The sequence below is a fragment of the Betta splendens genome, chromosome 24, assembly GCF_900634795.4.
Source record: "Betta splendens chromosome 24, fBetSpl5.4, whole genome shotgun sequence".
In the NCBI taxonomy this organism is placed as follows: domain Eukaryota; kingdom Metazoa; phylum Chordata; class Actinopteri; order Anabantiformes; family Osphronemidae; genus Betta; species Betta splendens.
In genome coordinates this window covers 11,604,013-11,625,130 of record NC_040901.2, presented here as the reverse complement: position 1 = coordinate 11,625,130, position 21,118 = coordinate 11,604,013, and the positions used below count along the sequence as shown (strand labels likewise).

Below are 21,118 nucleotides of genomic sequence, written 5' to 3'. Positions count from 1 at the left end.
GGTTGGAATTGCGAGGATTACGCTTTTGATCGACAGCTGAATTGTTAACCCGCCGAGGACCGACCTGCCGCTACACTGACGCAGCTCCGTCTGTGGACGTCTAAAGAACTACAGACCCTATTACACAACCATGGACAGATCTGCCCTGTTGCTGAGGAAAACTTCCACGTGTTTACATGCTTTCATTTCTGCAGAATTGCTTTTGCTGCAAATAGGAGAGAAGATGCAGCTACATTAAGTCACGAAGAAAACGAGCCACAGTTGATGCAGAAATATCTCTTAAGAGAAGAGAGAAACCTGCTGCTGTGTTTGCTTTTATGGTTTGTGCACTTCTTATATAATTTCCATTCAAAATATTTGCTATGAATATGAGACTGTCGGAACTACGAGTCACCCTTCCCACCCTTATTTTAGCAATCGCCGAATTTGCTGGACAGGACTTTGCATGATTTGCATAGGGTTGTAGATGAAGCTGTAACAGCGCCACATTCTGCAGGTCTGAGATTCTGCAGTGTGAGGTGAACCCGCCAAACGTGCGGGTTGTCCCTGCCGATGGCGTTTAGCTCAAAGCACAGCTGTGGCCTGTAGCTGCCGCCTGGGCTCATGTTTGGTGAACACCAGAGGCCGTGCTTCCCCCCGTCTGCGCTAAACGGTGAGCGCTTACTCAGCCAAAACCCTTAAACCGTGCAGTTCATCCCCACAACAACACTGTGCAACCAAACACTAATCGTGCACACGCTCCGATCAAGGCCGCGCTCCAACAAGCGCATCAGGTTCCGTCTGCATCACACCCGCCGGTAAAGAAGACAAAAGAGCCAGTGTGTGTGAAAACAACTTGTCGCCTTTCTTCATGTCAGTCTCCGTTAGCGCAGGAGCGCCGCTCGAGTGGAACTTTTTGAATGGGGCCCATTCTCTTCATTCCTCCGCTTCCAGGGGCAACGGAGCCAGGAATTCCACCGCGCTCCCCGTCTGGGTTACTGCGGTCATGGGTCCCGTAGGCGGGTGCCCCGTGTCAAACTCCACTTGTTGACATCTTAATACGTCTTAGACACAAGGTAAAAGTCGGCTGCAGATGTGATGACATCATATCAAACGACAAATGACAAACAATCCACCCATAGATTTTTTTCTTTCCCCAATATTCACTGATGAGGAATAATCCAAGATGGAGCCAACACAAAAACCTGGACACACCTCTAATATAAGATCATGCACTGCTTTCTGTTCAAATCACAAAAGCATTTTGCTGCTTGTTTTCTACATTAGAGACAAACACTTGCCTGTGGTGTGGAAGTGGGCTACACAGTAACTCAGTCTACTGTATATAACAGAGCACTGAATGCACAATGCACGTAAACCTGGTTGACATTTTAGAATAATGACTGTAGCATGTATAATTAGTTTCATATTATGTAATTGGGACACCATTATTAAGCTAACTGAATAGAAGCTAAAAGCTAAACAACGGCTGGAGTGGTGTCCTCGTTTCTGAAAATGTTGGGACACTAATTGTATATGTATGGACGTTACTGTCGCACACAATAGGGACGGATTCCATGATTCTAAGACAAATACAGAGACATAAACAAATTTCAAATCAGGTGCAATGACTCACTACTACATCAGCTAGCTCTGACACTGCACATTTTTATAATTACTTGAAAAACTGTAAATGATGTTCTTTTGTTGCAGGCGAATCTCAAATGGATCTGACAAACAGTGAAGCATAACATGTGTTTTTTTATTCTTTGTTCAGAAAGTGGCACATATATCAAGCTTGACACTCCTCATTGCCAAGTGATTTAAGGGAGTCTACAGACATTTTATAAATGACTCCCTAACGCTCGTTAAATGCAAGCACTTTGTGTAATTAACTAGACTTTCTGAATCACAACTGGTGAGGTTTTACATTGTAGGATGCACATTTGTTAACTGTGACAGTAGAGTACTTTAGGTTGTATTATGGTGTTCTGGGGCTTAGAACTGACTGAAGACACAGGACACGGCTGAGCCAGTGTAAGCCGAATCCTTCCCTGGCAGTATCAAGTGCTCTCAGGTTGTCACTTCTTTATTTACATAAGAAGTAGAAAAGTTTCGTTGTCACGGAGAGTTGACGATGTGTCTTTTATCCTTTCTGAATTTCATTTCGTGCCTAACCCAATTAGTGTACTTGAGTTTATCCCGGGGGAGCAGTTTTTAGCAGAGAACAATGCAAAACGCCCACACAAATATATCCGCCCCTTGACAGAATGGGGTGGGTAGTGTTAGGACCCACAGAGCTACAGGAATGGAGTGGTTTTGATGATGCTAATCTCTTTTCGTTTGTCTTTATTAGATTGTTATGTAATCCTGGCTGACATTCCAGAATAATGCATGCATATGAGGAAAGTGGAAAGAAGTGAAGACGGGTAAATGTGGAAAGAATGAGTACATAAGGATGAGGATATTAGCTGCTGTCACTGAAACAGAATTAGTAATTATAAAACACCTTATGAGCTCGAGTAGTAGAGGAAAATCGATTGAACTATTCACCGGTGTCTGTGCAGGAGATGGTGAGATGAATTCCTGTCACTACCATACTGTTCACTCACTCCTAATGTCGGCACCTGCTGGGATGCCTTAAGTAATGCATTTCTTTTATTTAATTACAATCGTATGCTAAAACTATTAATGTATTTAAATACAAAACGTTATATACAGAATATATTTAGTATTATAACTAATTTAATAATACAAATATAAAACGATAACAGAAAAAAGAAATAGCCCATTGAATTACTTGTAGGTGCACAAGCCTTTTTATATAACGACACTACCTGATGCTTATTTTCTCTACCTACATACAAACTGTGGCTGATGCAATAAAATGGGTTCATCATCCGCAGTGTTCATCGACACCAAACCTGTCACACGAACACCAGTTGATTCTGGAGCTCATCCGATTCTGTTGCCAGAGCAACGCTTTCGCTCCCTTCTATCTGCTAGCCGGCAACGTGCCCGCCCAAGGTAGCATCGCGAGACTTTAGCACCGGCCACCCGTTTGCGCGGCAGCTCCGCGTAGCATCGCGAGAGCGCGGACTTCGGCAGCTGCGAGAGGCGGTGACCTCATCGTCCTGGCGAGGCGGAGCGAACCGCTGCAACTTTGGATGAACTTCTGATTTGAACGAGCCGAGAGGCGGTCGGCGGAGTGCGCGGACAGCAACAGGCGCCGAGACGAGGACCCACCGAGGCTTTGAGCAGAGCAATTACACCTGTTATGCTTTAGATTCGTTGGCCACGCAGGTTTGCGCGCGCGTGCGGGCGGGCGGCTGACCACCGACTACGTTGCTTTTTCATTATCTTCACAAGGTGGACGTTAATGAAGGTGAGTGCGCGTTCACCTCAGTTTCTCAGTCGACATAGACACTCTTCACGCTACATATGAAAAAACGCGAGTTGTTAGTGATTTACTTAACATACACAAATACATTTCACTTAATTGTTCAACGTGAATGTGGCAGAGACGGTGGTTTCGGGTGACGTTCGTGCTCCGGAGAGTAGCGTTACGCCGAAAAGTTGAGCGGCAGCTAGCGGCAGGTAACGTCGCTACCGTCAACGCTCGCGCACCACACTGGGTTTAGCTAACGTTTATTCAGTTAGCGTTAATTTATTTAGCTTCCGTCTGGCCGCTAGCATTCAAACGCTCCGCGTTGTTTAGCTGGTAGCCACCGTTACCACTTCGTCCTCTGTCTCATCTCACAACACGAGTCACAGTTGAGAAACTGGACAGCGGTTCAACGTTGCGCTGAAAGAAACGGGAAACACGGCAAAATGGCCATGAGATAAGGGTAACAGCTGTTCCGTCCAGTCCCCGTGTGGCCGCTGTGTAATTGGGGATGGCTGGTTGCTCCCTCTCCTGCGGATTTCACGTCCGTCGCCGTCCGCAAAAGTGATGCGATTTATTCAGGTCGAGCCCAACGTTATTCAATTTTTTTTTGTTGCTAAACAGGCGTCTTCTCACGCGCGCGTGGCGCAAAGTCAGTGTTGCGCTGCGCTCAGGTGCCAGGCGTTGCGTTGCGTCTTTGCACGAATGTCCCAACTAGTACAGATGTGTGCAGCACTTCGCCAGAAGCCTGCAGCGTGTTGGTGCAAACGCACAGATTCGCCACTGTGTCGATTTCTGCAGAGAAAGTTGCTGACTTCCACACGATCGTCACAGTGCGGGTGTAGTGCATGGTATTAACGCCACATTATGTGCCCCTTAAGGAACAGTGTGTGTGTGCACCTGTATTAAGTCATGCGTTCATTTAAAGCATCATTTCTACTCAGTGCTCTGTCAAAACCAGACTCATTAATCAAAATGGCCGTCGGTCTTGCCTAGTCAGATTTGAGTAGTGATGTAACACTGCTACATTTAAGTGAGGAAGGTGCAGTTTTTCCACAGAATGGCATCAGCGGAGTATGACCCAATTATGTGTGAGGTTAATTAAAGACCCAACAGTCAGTTAACACTGATTGCATGCAACTTGTACTACATGCTTGTGTCTGAACTCCTCTGCTGGAATGGCTCCGCGAGTGTGTTTCATTTTGTAAGTAGACCCCCCGTAGCTGCTCTATAGTCTCCTACTGCTGCCATGTCCACCTGTGGAGCCTGTCCCCAGGCTACCAGCCTCAGCCCTCCAGGGTACAAACACACACAGGGCTCCCTCCTTTGACACGTCCTAAATGGACGTGTCAAAGGGATCTCTTCTCTTTGTAACGGGGGCCGGGGTGGGTCACTTTCTCAGCTTGAAAAACAACAGCCGCATTGGGGACATATTCTCTGCAAAACAGCATTTCAGCTGCTTTGTTTTGGCTTTGGCCTGTGGCCGCGTCAACCCCCTCCCCAAAATCCTTCATGTGTTCTAGTTGCACATCTCGTGCTATGAGCCCTCTCTTGTCCGTGCCTGTGAATGCCAAGGATGAGCCGACCTGGAGGCTGCGTCACATTTACAATATTAATTAAGCTATTGAAATCGAGTGTGTAGGCAGAGATGTACATCTTCTTTAACACATGTAGCACTTAAAGGGGAAGTGGGGAAAAAGAACAGAAAAGAAAATGTCAGTGCTGCTAATGGGCAGCCTAATGATTATTAAATGGCTTGTGGGTTGTGCAGCAGCTGAAGCATCTCTATAGGTGTTTCTGAATTAAGCAGATGTGTTTTCGGCTGAACAACTCTTTTCAGTGTACCGTGACTGGGATGCTGCCACTTAAAGTCTCGCCTTGGTCCTTGTAGGACAGGCAAACTATTTGGCAGTAGAGGAAATGGCAAAAGCAAATGTGCTGATTGACATGCATCATTGGTGTTTGCAGGGAATCCTTCTTTCTTCTTATCATTATCCTCCTCCTTTTACTTCAGTGTTTCTTTACTCTCCGCCCCCATGATTCTCTTCTTTCTCCCATCACTGATGATGCCTTTCCCTTTCATCTTGTTTCTTTCCTGCTGTGGAAGGCATGCCAGGTCTGACATTCTCACAACTTCTGTTCATTTGTCTCATCTTATCTTTCTTTTTCTTTTCCTGCTTCCTCATCTCCTTTTACGTCATTTTACCTCCTCCTTTTTTGCTGTGCTTCTGTCCTCACCCCTTTTTTTTCTGTCTCTCTGCATGCATTAGATTGGAATGTGAGTACCCTCTCTTTAGGGTCTTGGCGTGGGCTGTCTCATGAGAAATACCAGAGCAAAAAGATACTCTGAATAGACACACTGCAATGCTGAACCATTTAGTAAAACTATTATGTCTTGATAATAGTCAGTGGCACTCATCTCATCTGTAAGCTTTTTTTAAACTTTAGAATTTGCAGAAGACACTGATTGTCTTTTTGCTTAATCTTATTAAGCTACAGTTTAAATGTGAAAGCAGTCATACATACGCTAAATAGCAACTGATTTTCTGTCCAGTCTCATACGAATTATTTTACTGAGCTGTTTGTGAATGCAGCCAGATGGCCATGTACCCATGTATTTGACATTATTATTATTATTATTATTATTATTATTATTATTATTATTATTATTATTATTATTATTATTATTATTATTATTATTATTATTATTATATTTTGTGAAGCTATGAAATGTTAAATAATATGTGAATATTTGTAAGTGTAAACAGAAAAATAGGCTCCCTAATGACTGGGGAGCAGCCTTGTTCTAAAGCCTAGGTCTGTGTGCTGTGACACGTTTGAAGTGCACGCCAGCATATTGTTTTTACTTGACAAACAACCCTTTCGGTGTTTTCTCTGATATGTGAGATCTCTTTTGATGCAGACCTCTTTTAAATCAGAGACCCGTTTGAGGGTTTAGCATGCCATGCTAGGACCTTGTATAGTAAAAAAGAGAAGGAAATGGAAGCAGACGCTGTCCATTTTAGACAATGTAAGGTGAAGGCTCTTTTCTATATATCACTTCCCTTTCTGTATTTTCTCCTCTCTCTTCTTAATTAGGGTTGTTAAGAAGGGATTATTGCACAATCCCTGTGCAGTGTGGAGACTAAAAAAAGCTCAGATTTCAGTTGTGACAGATGAGCAAAACTCTATAAATACATCATGAAACAGAAGGAACATACTGTCCAGATGGAGATCCCCGAGAGCAAGAGGGAGTACAGCCCCAGTATTAGGGGACCAGTGCTTATATGTTGTCAGCAATTGCTAGGAATCATAATATTTCAAAATTAGCATAGGAATATAGAAAGGTTGGATATTGTAACATGTATTGGATAAAAATTCATATTATAATTCATAGTATAATTCAATACTCTGACTATTACATATCTTAGTGAATTATGTTAATATAAAATAACTCTAGGGCAAACTCTGCTTAGTGAATATATTCCTGCAAACTGGGATATTATTATACGACTTGTGCCACCGTGTGGGAGCAACCACAGAGTGTAGTTGCAGGTGTAACATACGTTTATCTTGCATCCAACATGGGTTAGTGTTTGAAAGGGATTATTCGCACAAGATGTTTTCTAACCTTGGTCCTTTTTAGCTCCATAACATCGCAAGATTCATCTGAGCACAAGCTCTAACTCAAATCCCCAACATGTACGGAAGTATTGCTGAAATTCCCACCAACTGCCTTGCCATCTGTTTCCAAGTAGAAAGAACTCACAAATTTCTGTCTTGCTGAATGGCTGAAGTGCTATTTAATCTATTTAAAGTTATTGATCTTGTACTTTTTCTCTGTTGTGACAGGTTTGTGATTTAAACTTTGTCACAAATGTTAGTTACAGTAAACATGCAACTGGCCACTTTAGGGATCTTATGCTAATCATCATCTCCCACAGATATTTAACAAGCTATTGCTGATATAATTAGGATTTCCTAGAACGTACTGTTTTTATGCTGTTGTATCTATACTTACATGGAGTGAATGGTCAAAAGTCCAGTTTCCTTAACAAAACCCACTCTTTATTTCTTATATATGCTACTTTAGGGAAACCACCCATGACAACAGCTACAAAACGTACAAGACCCAGAGGTACAGGAATTGAGGGCATATCCCGGTTGATTTTGTTTGCGAGTTGGAAAGTAATAGTTTTTTGACCAAATGGAGTATGTACTCTGATGTGCAGTGCATATTATTTTGTGTGATAAAGAAGGGATGTAATCAACTTGTATGTCACACTACACATTCTGCCACATCCTGAATGAATATTTCTCTTTTAATGTCAACAAGCTTTGAATTTTTTCCTTGTCTTGAAAATGATTCATTAAGTATGCTGTAATTGACAGTGTCTATGATTTCACTGTCAGTCGGACTTTTCTTCCTTTGCTGTAATGCCCCACTGAGCCTCAACAAACCAAAGCAATAATCTTGTGGTCATGTTGATGTTTCTAGTAGTGCAGATGGTTATGAAGCACTATGTTAAGTTAGTGGAACACACATTTGGTGATTATGATATGTTAAAATTACTGCTAAGATAGGTCAAAGTGGACTTTTTTTCAAATAACTACATCTACAAGGTTTGTAGATAATCTTTCATGCATCAACTGAGAATAAACATTGCATGTCAGTAATTTGTACTACAATCAAGAGTTTTATAACCCAATCAAAACTATGTAAATATCCATCTCTAGTCTTTTCTATCATAAACAAGTTTTTACCTTGCCTACAGAGATAATAGGCCTTCACCTAGTGCACAGCAAATCCTCTAATGCTAACATCTGATTCACTTTCTAACAGTGGTGATTCTACTATTTCTTGTGTTTGTTTTCCATCTGATGGATACAGTTCTTGGGAGTAAATTCTAGTTTGCTGCAGAGCTTGTGTGCCAATAAGACAATTAAATGGGTCGTATTGTCTAATTGCATGTAGCAAGTTTTAAATGTTCACTCATAGTTACGTGCTAGGGTCATTTTCATTTCGGCAAATCTTTGTAGCAGGGAAGAGAGTTGTCGTAAAGAAAGACATCTTGCTTGGATTTCTGGGTTCCAAGGAGGTCTGCGACTGTGCCAGGCTTGGTAAACACATAAATCCATCATGATTTACTGAAGGCAGCAGCAGCGTTTGGCTGAACCCTCAACAGTCTTTCTGCTTTGCAGATTCCTGTACTGACACAAATCCAGACATAGCACTGAACTGACACTTGGTAGGAGCTTGTTATGGTTTTTGCAATTTTATACCAATTCTCATTAGGGCTCGACTGTTGTTTACATTTTAATTGCTTGTTTTGTCAGACTGACAATTAAGAAATGAGTTGACTTCAGTCCATTCCGCAGGCAAAGATTGCAGGTGGATCTCAAAACAAATTTTCTGTAAATCAAAAAAACTGGCCTCAGGGACAAAACTCTGTCCATATTGCTTGCAGCTGGTGGAAGCATTAAAAAACAGAAAGGTGCCTGGTCCTGGTGTGTAACACTAACCCCTGCTTACTTTGCTTATCAATAAGGAGGTTATTATGACATGGTGTAGCCCTGCAGAGAGGGGTGTTTTTAGGTCTGATGGGTTTCATGTTTACCTCGCTAGGTACATCACATCACGCTATTGGTTTAACCAGGGCTGTACAAAGGCACACAGAAGAATGCTGTGTGTACACAATAGGCTTGACCTCATCGTTTTCAACTAAATCTGAACCCGGTATCCTGTAGAACAATGAAATCGGCATGCCGCACTACTCGGTTCTCCCATTCTAGAAACTTTATGTCTGAGTTTATGTTCTCATCAACGAGGCGTGTAGGAGATTTTTAAATATTTACCTGTGGCGTGAGGGTAAACTGAGTGATGCAAGGTTGTTATGTAAATATAGGCAATTATTTCTTTTATGGAGGCCCACTATCATCATAACGTTGTTTAACATTCACTTAGGACTCCTGTTAAAACCACACTTCAGTTTAAACTAGGCTTTTTGCAGAGACAGTATGTGCTGGTAGATCTGTATTAGTCATTTGTTTAAGTCACAACCTGTTGATTTATTTATTTATTTATTGTAGTGTATCCTACAAGACAGATTTTTGTCTTTTAGGTTAAAACCACTATCCATCATCCAGAATAACTGAAAGCAAAGAGTGGAGACTTTGGTTGTCACAGTGTTGCTCAATCTAGTCCCATACCTGTTTTCTCTACACACATGATCATCACAGATGCTTTGGTGCCTCATTAAACTGGGTGGGCAGAAAGCTTCGGTCATTGGATGTCATTATCCTTATAGTAATTTGATTCACTTCGCTGGCATCCTGACATCTTTTAGTCCATGCCTCCTCCAAGTCTTCTCTGAGGCAAACATACTTGATCAGTGGTTTATAGTCGAGATGTTTGAGCTTAAGATTGCGGCTGTTATTCATTAAGAAGCAACTAGGACAAGAGTTGACTACCCGGGCAGTATTTTCTAATAACACGAAGGTGGTGTGAAAGTAAGGCATCCTCAATGAGACACCACTGGGTGGTTTTTAATGAAGTGACAGCCTGAAGCCGTTCAAAACACTTGCAGGAAAATGTCCATAGTTAAAGACAGACTGAAATAAGGAAATCCCTTCAGCCTTTCACATTTATTTCTGTTACTCTTATCACTGCTGTGTTGTTTTTTTTTATCCTGGTTGTACTCTGCTATTTTGTGAAGGTCAGTCTACCAACCTACTATACAACTAAATAGTCAGGGGGCTAATGTTACTCCTTTTACATTTTTATCATTTGTTCCTGTGTATAGGATTACAGATAGACTTGTTTGTGTAAACGAGTATAGCTAATACAGAACTGGATTAGATGAATCAGTTGAATAGCATCATTGCAGTGACCAGAATTAGGCACATTAGAGTATCCAGAGGGTTGTATAGCTCAAAGCACCACTAGTTCCCATTGCTTCCTGATATGAGATTCACTAAGCTAATGTTGCCAGGCAACCGGTGCAATTCCACTTTTGGCAACTATTGCTTAGTAACAAATTTTGTTTCCAAGAAGTAAAAGCAGAATCACTGGCGTGATCAATGACAGATTCAACCCTGGAATTGGAATCAGCCCTTTTACACATTTAAAGCAGGATGTAAAGAGCTGAGCCAAATAATAATCTGCTTTTATGTTGTAACTCTGTTACATGATAACTGAACGGTGTATTTTGCCCATTTGAGCTACCTTGTGTTTAGTTTATTAAGGAGTTTGTTAAAGTGGTTGACTGGCCCTTCACCACTGTCTCCATACAGATCCAGCCTTAAATATCTCCACAGCTCAGTCCTCCACAAATATCCTCACAGGTTTTGTTGGTATTGAAGCACTCTTGTCTTACAATGCACCTCTGCTTGCAAATAGCCAATGGTGCACTGGTGGGAGGCAGAGTAGGAGGAGAGGGGTGGTGTGAATAGGGCCTGCGGGGGTGGTGCTGCATTACATAATGTCAGATGAACCCAGCTGTGGTGTGTTGTGTAGCCCATGGGTGAAGTGGTGCCAGGCTAACTGACTGATGCGTCCACCTGCGCTCATCAAAGGAGACTCGGGATTCAGGTACAGGACAGCGAACGGCCCGATCACATGTAGTCTGCGTGGATCAGAGGCACACTGCAATGGCAACACATGAAACAATCGCTCGAGCGCCAGCACTGTGTTGCCATGGCAGCACAGTTGTTGTGTTGTCAGAAACCTTGGAGTGTAATGATAATGTAGGGTTTTAACAACGGTAATTAGAAGCCTTTTTTTTCTACAACTAAATCCTCCTTCTGTAGCGCCTTCTATCCGTGCAGCCAGTCTTTTACAGTGCAACAAGAAGAAATATCCTTTCATTGTAGCCTAAAAAAAAGCTTAGAATAGTACCAGTGCATGTTGTCTTCTCCACTCATGTTGGAAATGTGTTACTGAATGATTGTGGAACAAATAAGTTATTGTTAATTTCCCTGAACGGTGTGGATTTTGTAGAAAGACAAAGTAATTCACAGGTGTCACACTGCAAGCTCAGTTTAAAAGCCACAGTCCCTATCATTAAGAGCTCACGTTGCTTTCGCAGACTCCAGTAATAAAGAGGCGACTGTGTATAAACTTTGAATCTGTGTCTCAGATACAGCCTTAGCTACTGTAACTAGCTAGGCATACGAACAGTTGTCTCACACGTGCCATCAAATGGCTGTTTATTTCTAACAAACAATATCTTAACTCCCGCAAAGTCACCACACTCCTACAGACACGAACGGCTAAAGCACTGGAATCACTTAAAGACATATCCACTGGCTAAATCATTTGTGTGTAGTCTGTATTGTGTTATATCAAAGGGAATACTCAGCTAACTGAATGCTGTATAGGCAAAATAGAGTGGACCACACAAACAGGCCCCAGGCTCTACGCTCTAAGGGACTGATAGATGGATTAAATCGAGTAGCAACAATCACTAAAACACTGCCTGGAAACAACAGGAATTCATTTTCTCTTCACTTTGCCTCCGTTTAAACTTTCTTGACAAATTTCCGCCCTGAGCCTCAGCCCAATGGGAGCATGGCAGAGATCACGAGGCACCCGTGGGTTTTCAGTGACGAAAAGAGACCAGTTTGCCCCTAAAACCCTGTGTCTGCAACCTTCAGTTTCTGCCCTCAAGAGAACTAGATAAACAGACAAGGCTGGACGAGGAGGGGGAGTGGAGACGGCCACAGAATCTTCTTCATAGCAGCAAGACACAAGACAGTTTAGATATGAAGCAGCCATCGGGAGGAGTTGAAATGAAGGGAAAGGAGAGGTTAGAGTCAAGAAAGGGCAAAGTGTAGCAGTAGGTGTCTTCTGGTCTTTTTCCTCGTGTGCATTTAGAAGGCGCTTGGCCTCACAGCCGTCAAGGAGTGACAGGTCTTGTCAGGTCTCGTCTGCAGCCCTGTCCTGCTTTTTCTATCATCCTTTCTATAGAAATAAATGAAACTACTCCTTTTTTAAGCATCTATCTGCATCAGGAGTCATAGTTCTGTGTTTGTGCTGTGACTACCATACATTTGAATATACACTTGGGTCACCAATCAGTGAGCTACCTCTCCTTTCTCAAAATCAGCATGTGTTTATTTACACCTGATTGCTCCTCCATGTTAAGTTAAATGCTTAGTTTGCTACAGTTCTGCTGCCATCAAATTCAAAAATTCTGATATTTTCCATGTTCCCGTTCTATTTTGAGTATGGGTATGCCTTGATAAGAGTCATTACATCTTGTTTTCACTTACAGTTTATCCCAAGTAAATGAGGATTATAGTACGTATTTATTATTCCTATTTATTCTGACAGATCTGCTGTGACTCTCACTGCTACAGGACATTTTTTAGGAAAAGGTTAGTAAAGAGAAAAATTCAGGCTTTAAGGGAAAAGGGCCAGTGACGGACGCAGAGTTCTCTCTGTGGTTTGGGAGGCACCATGCCGTGTTGTGACGCGGGAGTCTTTAGGGTGACGTGATAGCGTCAAGGCAACCTGCCATAATAGTTGTTAATAGAAGAGAATGAGAAAGAAAGATCTGAAGGAGAAATTTAAAGCCTGTTTTTGTGGGCCACGCTTTATGAGCTTTGGGGATGTGGTAGCTGTGATTTACAGCTTTCATTATCAACCAGACTGGCGGTTCCCCATAGGCACCTCACAGACCCACACACACACTTAAGATTGTTTGTGCAGAGATTGAGGTGGGAAAGATGATCTGGACAGTTAAAGGTTTGCAGAATTAAATGTTAATGCTGCTGCGGGTCTGTGTTAGGAGGTGAGCTGCTAGAAGCTTTTTCAAACACCATCTTAGACGTATTCGGACACACACACACACACCCTCCTGGCACTTTGGATCTTCGTGTTGTCCCGGTGCTCGCCGTGAAGTGCAGACACACAGCAGTGTAGAGACACGGGTGAGTGGAGAGAATGGGAAGGTTTTTCCAGTTGAACTTGTGAACTCCAGTTGGAAGTCTCTTCTGTATTTAACAGCTTCAGTGTGTCGTCTTTTTACTTCTATCTTTACACTCTTTGTCCTTCAGACGGTCACTTCTTTATGTCCATTCTTCTGTTGCTCCTCTCCACCCCTTTTTCTCTTTTGCTTCAGGACTTGGTGTGTTACAGATAGAGCAGAGCATCTGCTGCTTTGGTCATGCTTTTCCAAATTGTTGCCATTTTTTCTAAAATTCTCCTAGTGCACATGATTTCATGGATTTTTTTTCAGTGCAACACAGACTAATCCTTTTTCCCTCTTGTTCTATTTTTTTCTGTTTTTGCTTAACAAAATTATCTTATAAATAACTATAATAACTAAATAATTTTATTTAGGCTATAAAGCATGTGATGTGTTTTAGCATTGTTTATATTAAAGCATAATTGTACTTGGCATTAAAACTATATATTTACTTGTGAAAAGTGATATCATTACTAAAAACTCGCTGAATCCAGATCTCACACTGAAGAAGGTTTATCCGACAAATAGATTTGACACAGCGGCTTCTCCAGCCCATGACTGAGGAATGTGAAAAGCAGCCCTCTGAGACTTAGTAGTGCGCTGTGGCCAACAGTGAGGATAGGTACTGGATGGACAGAAAGTGGGGATGGGTGGCAGAGGAAGAAAGCGGCTCATGCTTGCTTGTGGTGCTTCAAAATGGCTTTGAAATAAAATCCACAGAGAATTTGATGCAGTACGAGTTTCTGCAAATTCTCAGATTGCTCTTATGCACTAAATAGGGTTTATACTGTACTTCTGTCCTTGGACATTGATGTACCACAGCCTGTACCACACTTTGACTCTCTCCTTCAATGTGGGTCACTTACTAAAATGTGAGGTTGAAGAATTATTATTGATATAAATATTATACATGTGTTGATGTTACATCTGTGATGCAGTTTTTTTCAGTCATGGCATCTGTAAAGCATTCCCAGCTGAGGATTACAGCCCAGGCCTGGAGCGGGTTACATAACAACAACTTAAAAGGTGCTAATTACTGTTCCAGGTTAAATTAAATGCTTCTGCACTGCTGAGCATGAAAGATGATTCTGGTCAATCCAGTTCAAATCAGTTGAATTCTAAGAAAAGTAAGTAGTAAGAATCATTAATTATTCTTTCTGTATTGCAACATGCACAGATTTTCATCAGTCTCTATGATTAGACCACAGCGTCTCATTGTGATGAGCATTTCAAAAGTGTCTCATTGTGAGGAAAGTTATTTCCAGTCTCTCGCGTGATCTAGCTTTTGTTCCTCTGATGGATCCTGACTCTATTCTTTTGAACGGAATCATGCAATCTTGGCCTGCCTGGCAGTAATCTAGTAAAAAGCAAGAGACCCCTACAAATGCTGAATGCTGTACAAAACAAGTGTGGGACTGGGGAATACCATGACCATCAGTAGCTGAGTGGGAAGACCACTAGCTGCTTAAATCTTCTGCGTTCTTGGGTGTTCAGCCAGACATCTGGACACAGTCTATTTTATGAGCAGCAACTTGAGCTGAGGTTCCGTCTGAATCCAGTATCCCACAGCATGATTTGTATTGTCAAGCTGTCTCCCAAAGATTCTGCCAAAGTACACATTTTGTTTAAGGACAGCGTTTTTCTTTAGGTTTTGTTTTATAACCACGGCTGTAGATGGACCATGCATTTTAGAACAAGCAGAACTAGATTTGTGCTAGGTTGACAGTCAGATAAATGGACAAAGCTTTAAATCCACGTTAAGGGTGCAGAATGTGTGTGACAATAACAAACAAGTCAACGTTGATGTGTTATATATGTTTTATGTGAAATAATGAGCTTCAGCAGGAGTCGGTCAGTGTGAAGCTTGTGGCATGAACTGTCCTACTATCACACACATGGCTTTAGCAGCTCTGGGCTTTATTGACCTGCTCATTTTCTCGTCTTTTTTCCTCTCTTGACCAGATCTGTCAGGAGTCTACCTTTTTCTGAACCCTTTTCCTTTGTAACTGTCCCTTCTCGGTCTATTACACAGATTTTAGGACATGGTCTGTCTGGATTCTTCTTTCTTTAATCTGCCTTCAGTCAAAGGTTTGGCTCCCTTTTTTCCCTGGAAAGTCCTGATGGTTTATGCAGTTGCTTTTTGACTTCACATCACCTTGCTGCCCAAAAACTAAATGATTGAATTAGTGAAGTAATCACAGACCGTATCAGAATGTTTTTTCCAACAGAGAACCACATTTTGGTTTGAATTTAACCCTCTCCTAAATAACCACATACCAAAGTAATAAACAGTCAAACTGTGCCATCTTGCAGAGGCAGTTTTGTTATTGGACAAATGTCTGTGTGTGAAGCAGTGTTGACTTGTGTGTTAACCCCCATATTGCAATAACCTCTAACAGTGCAAAGCTGTCTGTATTACCCAAGTTAACATCCACAGACCTTTTGAATTCTCTCTTGCAGGGAAAGGTGTGAGATACGTGATAGAGTAGAGAAAGCTGTTTGGTGTGTAGTTGACCCATGTGCTGATTATATTTGACTCTTTTTATCAATTAAGCAAGTGTGGGCAGTGGTAAAACCTGTAAATGCAGTTACAGGTCTCCCTCAGAGTGCTTATCAAGCCTCATTAGGCTGAAAGGCAGCATGGAGAAACAGACTACAGAGAGGTCCAAAGGGCAGATCACCAGTCTGTACCAATAGCCTGACATGGACAGAGGTCGTGATGGTGCTAACTAGTTTAGACTGGGAAAATAATATAGGCTTGATAGTTGATTAAGATTAAAGGTTAGTAAGATTATTAGTGAAGTAATAGGGGGGCTGCTTTTCTCACTAAAAGGTGTAAACACTGCTGCTTCAATTAATTACGTGAAGTGAAGGCCACACAGTTTTTCAGATCTGTCAAACCACACTGGTGAGATTCGGTGGGTCGCAGAATGTTAAAGTTGAGGCACAAGTACTGTACAGATGAAGTCAAATCAAATGAATTCATGGAGCCACACAGATGGAAGTTATAACAAGTGTCTGTGCCGGCAGCAGAGTTGGCGGCAGCTGCTGCTGCCTCAGTTCTCCAGAAACTCCAGCCAGCCTCCGTAGAGAGGAAATGAAGTGTACACGTGTGTTGGTGAGCGCGTTTAAAAACAATTGCCAGATGACTTGCTTCAGCTGTGGCTAAAGCCTTCCTTAACCTTAGGCTTCCAAGCATGGTAGGGAATTTGTACACTCACATACATAATTATGTAGATCAAGTATTATTTCATTAGAGGTTCAGTCATATTTTTTAGTATATTAACTATGTTTATAGCAATATAATAAAGTGTGTGCTTTAGTTATGGGTACTTTTTGAAGAGTTTAAACAGAAAATTAAGAAAACGGTCCTGAATGTGTGTGGCTGCACATTTCAGATACCATGTAGTCATGCTGGGAGTATTTTATCAGGATGGAGGCATCTCCTTAACGGTTTCACTTCCCATAAAGTTACAGCATTCTTCTATTCTTTTCAAACAATAAAGCTTTTTTTAAAGCACATATTCTTCTCATTCTCTTTCAGGTTCACCAGTGAGGTTTCAGGCTGGTCGTCTGCAGGTCACTGTGCTCAACAAGATACTTTGATCATTGGTGAGTAAGTATTTTAACCTTTTCCTTGGACTGAATACTCAACCAGCTGTTTTTACTTGGTTTGGACTTTACAGGTTCAGTGAAGGTTATTGCTCTTAATAACTGAATGACCATGTATTACAAAGTGATACAAGGCAAAAAAACATGGTATTACTGTTGCCAGCTAAGTGAAGAGTAGGCTACCGACAATAAAATACTCCTCCTATAGGTGGTTTTATTTGACTTGTAGTAGTAATAAATCTAAAAGGTCTCCGTCTAAAACGAGCAGTAATTTTTTGTCATCTGTTAATGCTGTTATTGTGTTAGAAAGCAGAACCACTCAGTTTATTCTAAATGTGTTGATCGAATTAATAGTTGAGAATAATATAGATTGTAAAAATGAAGAGTAATCTGCTTTGAGATAAAATAAGTGTTGAGTAGGCGGCCCTTATCTGCGAGATGGAAACAGCATGTTTTGTTCCAGTAAATGCTTTGCTTCTCTGTGTGTGTGTGTATTTCTTTCCCTCTCTTGCTGCTTTTTCTTTCTCTCTCACCTCCTCCTCCAGCCAGCAAAGCTGCTCCACTCCCACACACACAGATACAGACAGTACTATATTCACACAAGTATGAAGGAGAGAGGAATGAGCGATGGTGGGGAGAGCAAAAGAAAAACACACCAGGGAGGAGAGACAAAGATGATAATAGAAAGAGCAAGAAAGGAAGTGTGTTTTTCAAATGCTACCTGTATGTCAAACTAACAGCACTAGTCAAAAAGGCAACTGGATACCTGATTCATTTTTAAACTTCCCGAAGATGTTAATCCTAATTTGCAACAGAAATCAGAAAAAATGCCAATTACACTATTGCACACCATATTGTGATGTAACCAAATAGTTCACAGCCCAGAGAGTTAATTGCTTGACTGAGCATTGCAGCTCTGATTCTGTGTCAGATCAGTTCACTGATTATATTAGGATGTGCAGTATACTATGCACGTGTAAAGCATGTAGCTTAAGCATTTGAGTCTTTGACGCTGGAAGAACACATTCCTCTGTCAGAGGTTGTGTTACGGGTTCAAATGTGTGCTTGAATACATTTGAGGGGTTGCGGGTCTGGGCATTTTACCTCGTTCCACATGACGCAAAGAAGAGAGTGAGGGGAGGGTTCACTGGATGGACTGACTACTCACTTTTCTGTATCCATCTCTCTTTCCCACTTTCAGTCTCAGCACCTCATCTCCTCCCACATGCTCTCACATTGAGTGAGGAATCAATCCTTCTCACTTCCATTATCTCTCCCTATCTATGTGTGTCGTTCTCTGCCACTTCATCCTGGCCATTCTGTACCAATCGAATGCACTTGCTGTAGGCACAAATGAGCGCGTCTCTCCAGCCCCACAACAATCATACCACGTCCTCATTAGGTCTATTCAGTGGCCCACCTCATCCTGCTTCATCCTTTCCTCCTGTAATTGGACAAAAACCTCTGCCTACCTGTCAGCACAAGCCCCCATACAAATAGTGCAATTTATTATTAACTGGCACTGGGTTTGTTAGCTGTGTCGGTCTGAGCAGTGGCCTTAGAAAAACGGTGGGTCATTGCTGTTCAGTGTCAGTTTGAGTAACAGGGTGTATCCTGGTGAGTCAGATCTTATTCTAACCACCATTACTACATACTGGATCATGTCTGCATTGCAGGCAGAAGAAGGTGTTTCAATGAAATGTGCAATGTTTCTTATCAGTCTTTCCAGCTTACAGTAGATTACGGGCAGGATCAGTATTTCAACATAGTTTCATCAACATCATTATGAAATGATTGCTTGTTTGTGGTGCTTTAATGTTTTTGTGTGTTACAGTAGGTGTGTATGAGCAAAACAATACAATGACCAGAACATTACACAGATCATGTTGCAATGTATGAATGATCAGCACATAGTGGTCATTCAGTCCAGGAACAGCTGCTCAGTGGTGCTTGATTTGGTTAAGAACCTCAGTGGGGCAAGTTACAGTATCCACATCAGGCCTGTATCCTAGGTGAAAAACACAAGCTGGAAGTTAATTACATGCAGTTTGCTAATAGTGGCAGCTGCAGGTAGTGCTAATGGTAACAGTGTAATGTGTAATAAAATGTGTAATAAAAACAGAATAGTGTTAGCACACCCTAGCACCCAGCAGATTGTCTGTCTGTTGTTTATTGAGGTATTACAGAACAAGTTTCGAAGTGTTTTTCGATTTCTTGGAGTCTCTCACCCAGACGTCCGCCTTGTGTGTGCGCCTGGCTCTCCCATTTCCTGTTTGACCTGTCACTTCCTCTGGGGAAGCAGGAAGTGTTCGAGATGTGTTTCCTGCTGGAATGTGAGACGGCTTCGTTGAGAGCAGCGCAGGCTGGCAGGGGTCAAACTCAAATGGCTGCAGAAAGAAAAGGACTTCCCTATCATATGTGCCACATGAATGGTGATGGAGTTCCATACATTATTTTACAAAGCATGTCTTTCTATTCAGAGTATACGTCTTATTTATAGAGGGTTTCATAATGATTCAGTGTCAGGTCACACATAGTTTACCTCAACCAGCTGGTATATAGGCAGCACTGATTAAAATCTGTCGAAAGGCTTTGCAGCCTTTCTGTTTCCACCTCCTGTCATTTCTTACCTACTGTACATGTCTGTCTGCCCTTCTCTCTTTTGCCATAGAAACAACACGTGCAAGTTTTGAAGAGCGAGCTGCTTTCATTCGGTGCTTCTCGCTCTTCTCCTTACTGCAGTGCTGTTGCCCACGCAGAGCTGCGCCATTTTAGAAATCTTCAGCTCTTTTCTGCTGCCTGTAATCCTTGGCTTTCTTGCTGTGACTGAAGAAATCACCTGTGCTTTAAAGTAGTGGATAACAAGACATCCATATTTACTCCAGTGGCTTGCTTCATACGAGCTAAACATGGTGGTTGCATTACAGAATGGAGCAGAGGGAGTGAGACCATGGTGAGAAGTACTGACTGCTGGGAAGCATGTCATTAACTGCGTTTCTGTCCCTGCATTTCTCCCTCTGTGTGAACTTTGGTGTAGGAGTAGACAGATATGGTCCTTTTTATGTTAAGTTTGGTCCTTTTGTCCAGTAATATATTTACACTAAGGGCTGCGCTTTCGTCGTCACTTTCTAGACTTCTGTGCATGTTGCTCTAGGAAACAGTTTCTGGCGTAATTAATTTAATTTTTCGAATTAGCCCAGTATAGCTTCTCCGTCCTCTTTCTCCACATTCCCGTTTCCTCCCTTTCTTTAATCTTTCTAGAGTACATCAGCCCTCAGCCACGGTGTTAATTACACCACAGTTCTTTTTCTCTATTATTCACTGCTCTGCTATTTCTGTCTCCCTGCCTTTGCTAGGTTTCCAGCATTTTGCTGGGGTCTGTGGCGGCTGTGGAAATGAGGAGGGGGCGTGTACTTGCGTCCAATGCAACAACAAATGGCTGTTTAGCGTCATCTGATTGGCACAGATTAAAGGGCTCTCAGTGGTGATGCGGAGGTGGCTCTTGCTAAGGACCAGGCAGCTTCATTGCTGTCGTCTGAGCACAGCTGACTGAACCCAGAACGTGTTTAACCATTTTAATGCTTTTTTGCTTCATTAAATCAATTTAATTATATTAAATTTAAGTTCACGGATGTAGACTGAAAAACTGGCAGGCAGTTTGTATCGGATTCTTGGTTTTATTTGCTTCCTCTCTGTTGAGGGTCAGACCAGTCTATTAAAAGATGTGCAATGAATTGTGACGCCTTAACAGCTGCATAGAGCAAAATAATTATAAAATTTAAAAGCTGTAACTCTGTAACTTAAGTCAAGGTAGTTTTATTTATGAATACATTTTCATACACAGCAGCCATTTAAAGTGCTTTAAATTTGCTTAAGAATAATTTAACAGCAATTATATGTTTAGTATATTCAGAATGGCCACAAAGTCCACCTCTGTCCTTGGTCTGTGATCGGATGAGGGAAACTCTCAAGGTTTGAAGCCTAGATAAAACGCCGGCACCACATACACACTATTGCACCGTCACATCCTTGTGCATGTTTGGACCCTACACAGTATGCATCAGATACAACACCATTTTGAGATTTAGTTGCTTATTTTTAGACAGTGATGGGTTATGGGAAATGGAATGGAACATGTACGGTCTTCATTGTGTGTGTGTGTGTGGGGGGG

The 21,118-nt window shown here is 41.9% G+C and overlaps 1 protein-coding gene across 7 annotated transcripts in view; it reads left to right on the top strand.

Annotated features, from left to right (window-relative positions):
* The first annotated feature begins 3,092 nt into the window (after positions 1-3,092).
* The window catches only part of sipa1l1 (signal-induced proliferation-associated 1 like 1), a 43,125-nt gene continuing 25,099 nt past the window's right edge, over positions 3,093-21,118 (top strand). For 4 of the 7 annotated variants that reach the window (XM_029140599.3, XM_029140597.3, XM_029140600.3 and 1 more), the window contains exons 1-2: positions 3,093-3,364; positions 16,880-16,947. The gene's annotated coding sequence lies outside the window, so the exon portion shown is untranslated. Of the gene's footprint in view, positions 3,365-16,879; positions 16,952-21,118 lie in introns of all 7 variants that reach the window. The other 3 variants (XM_041069442.2, XM_029140598.3, XM_029140596.3) reach the window with 1 other exon arrangement.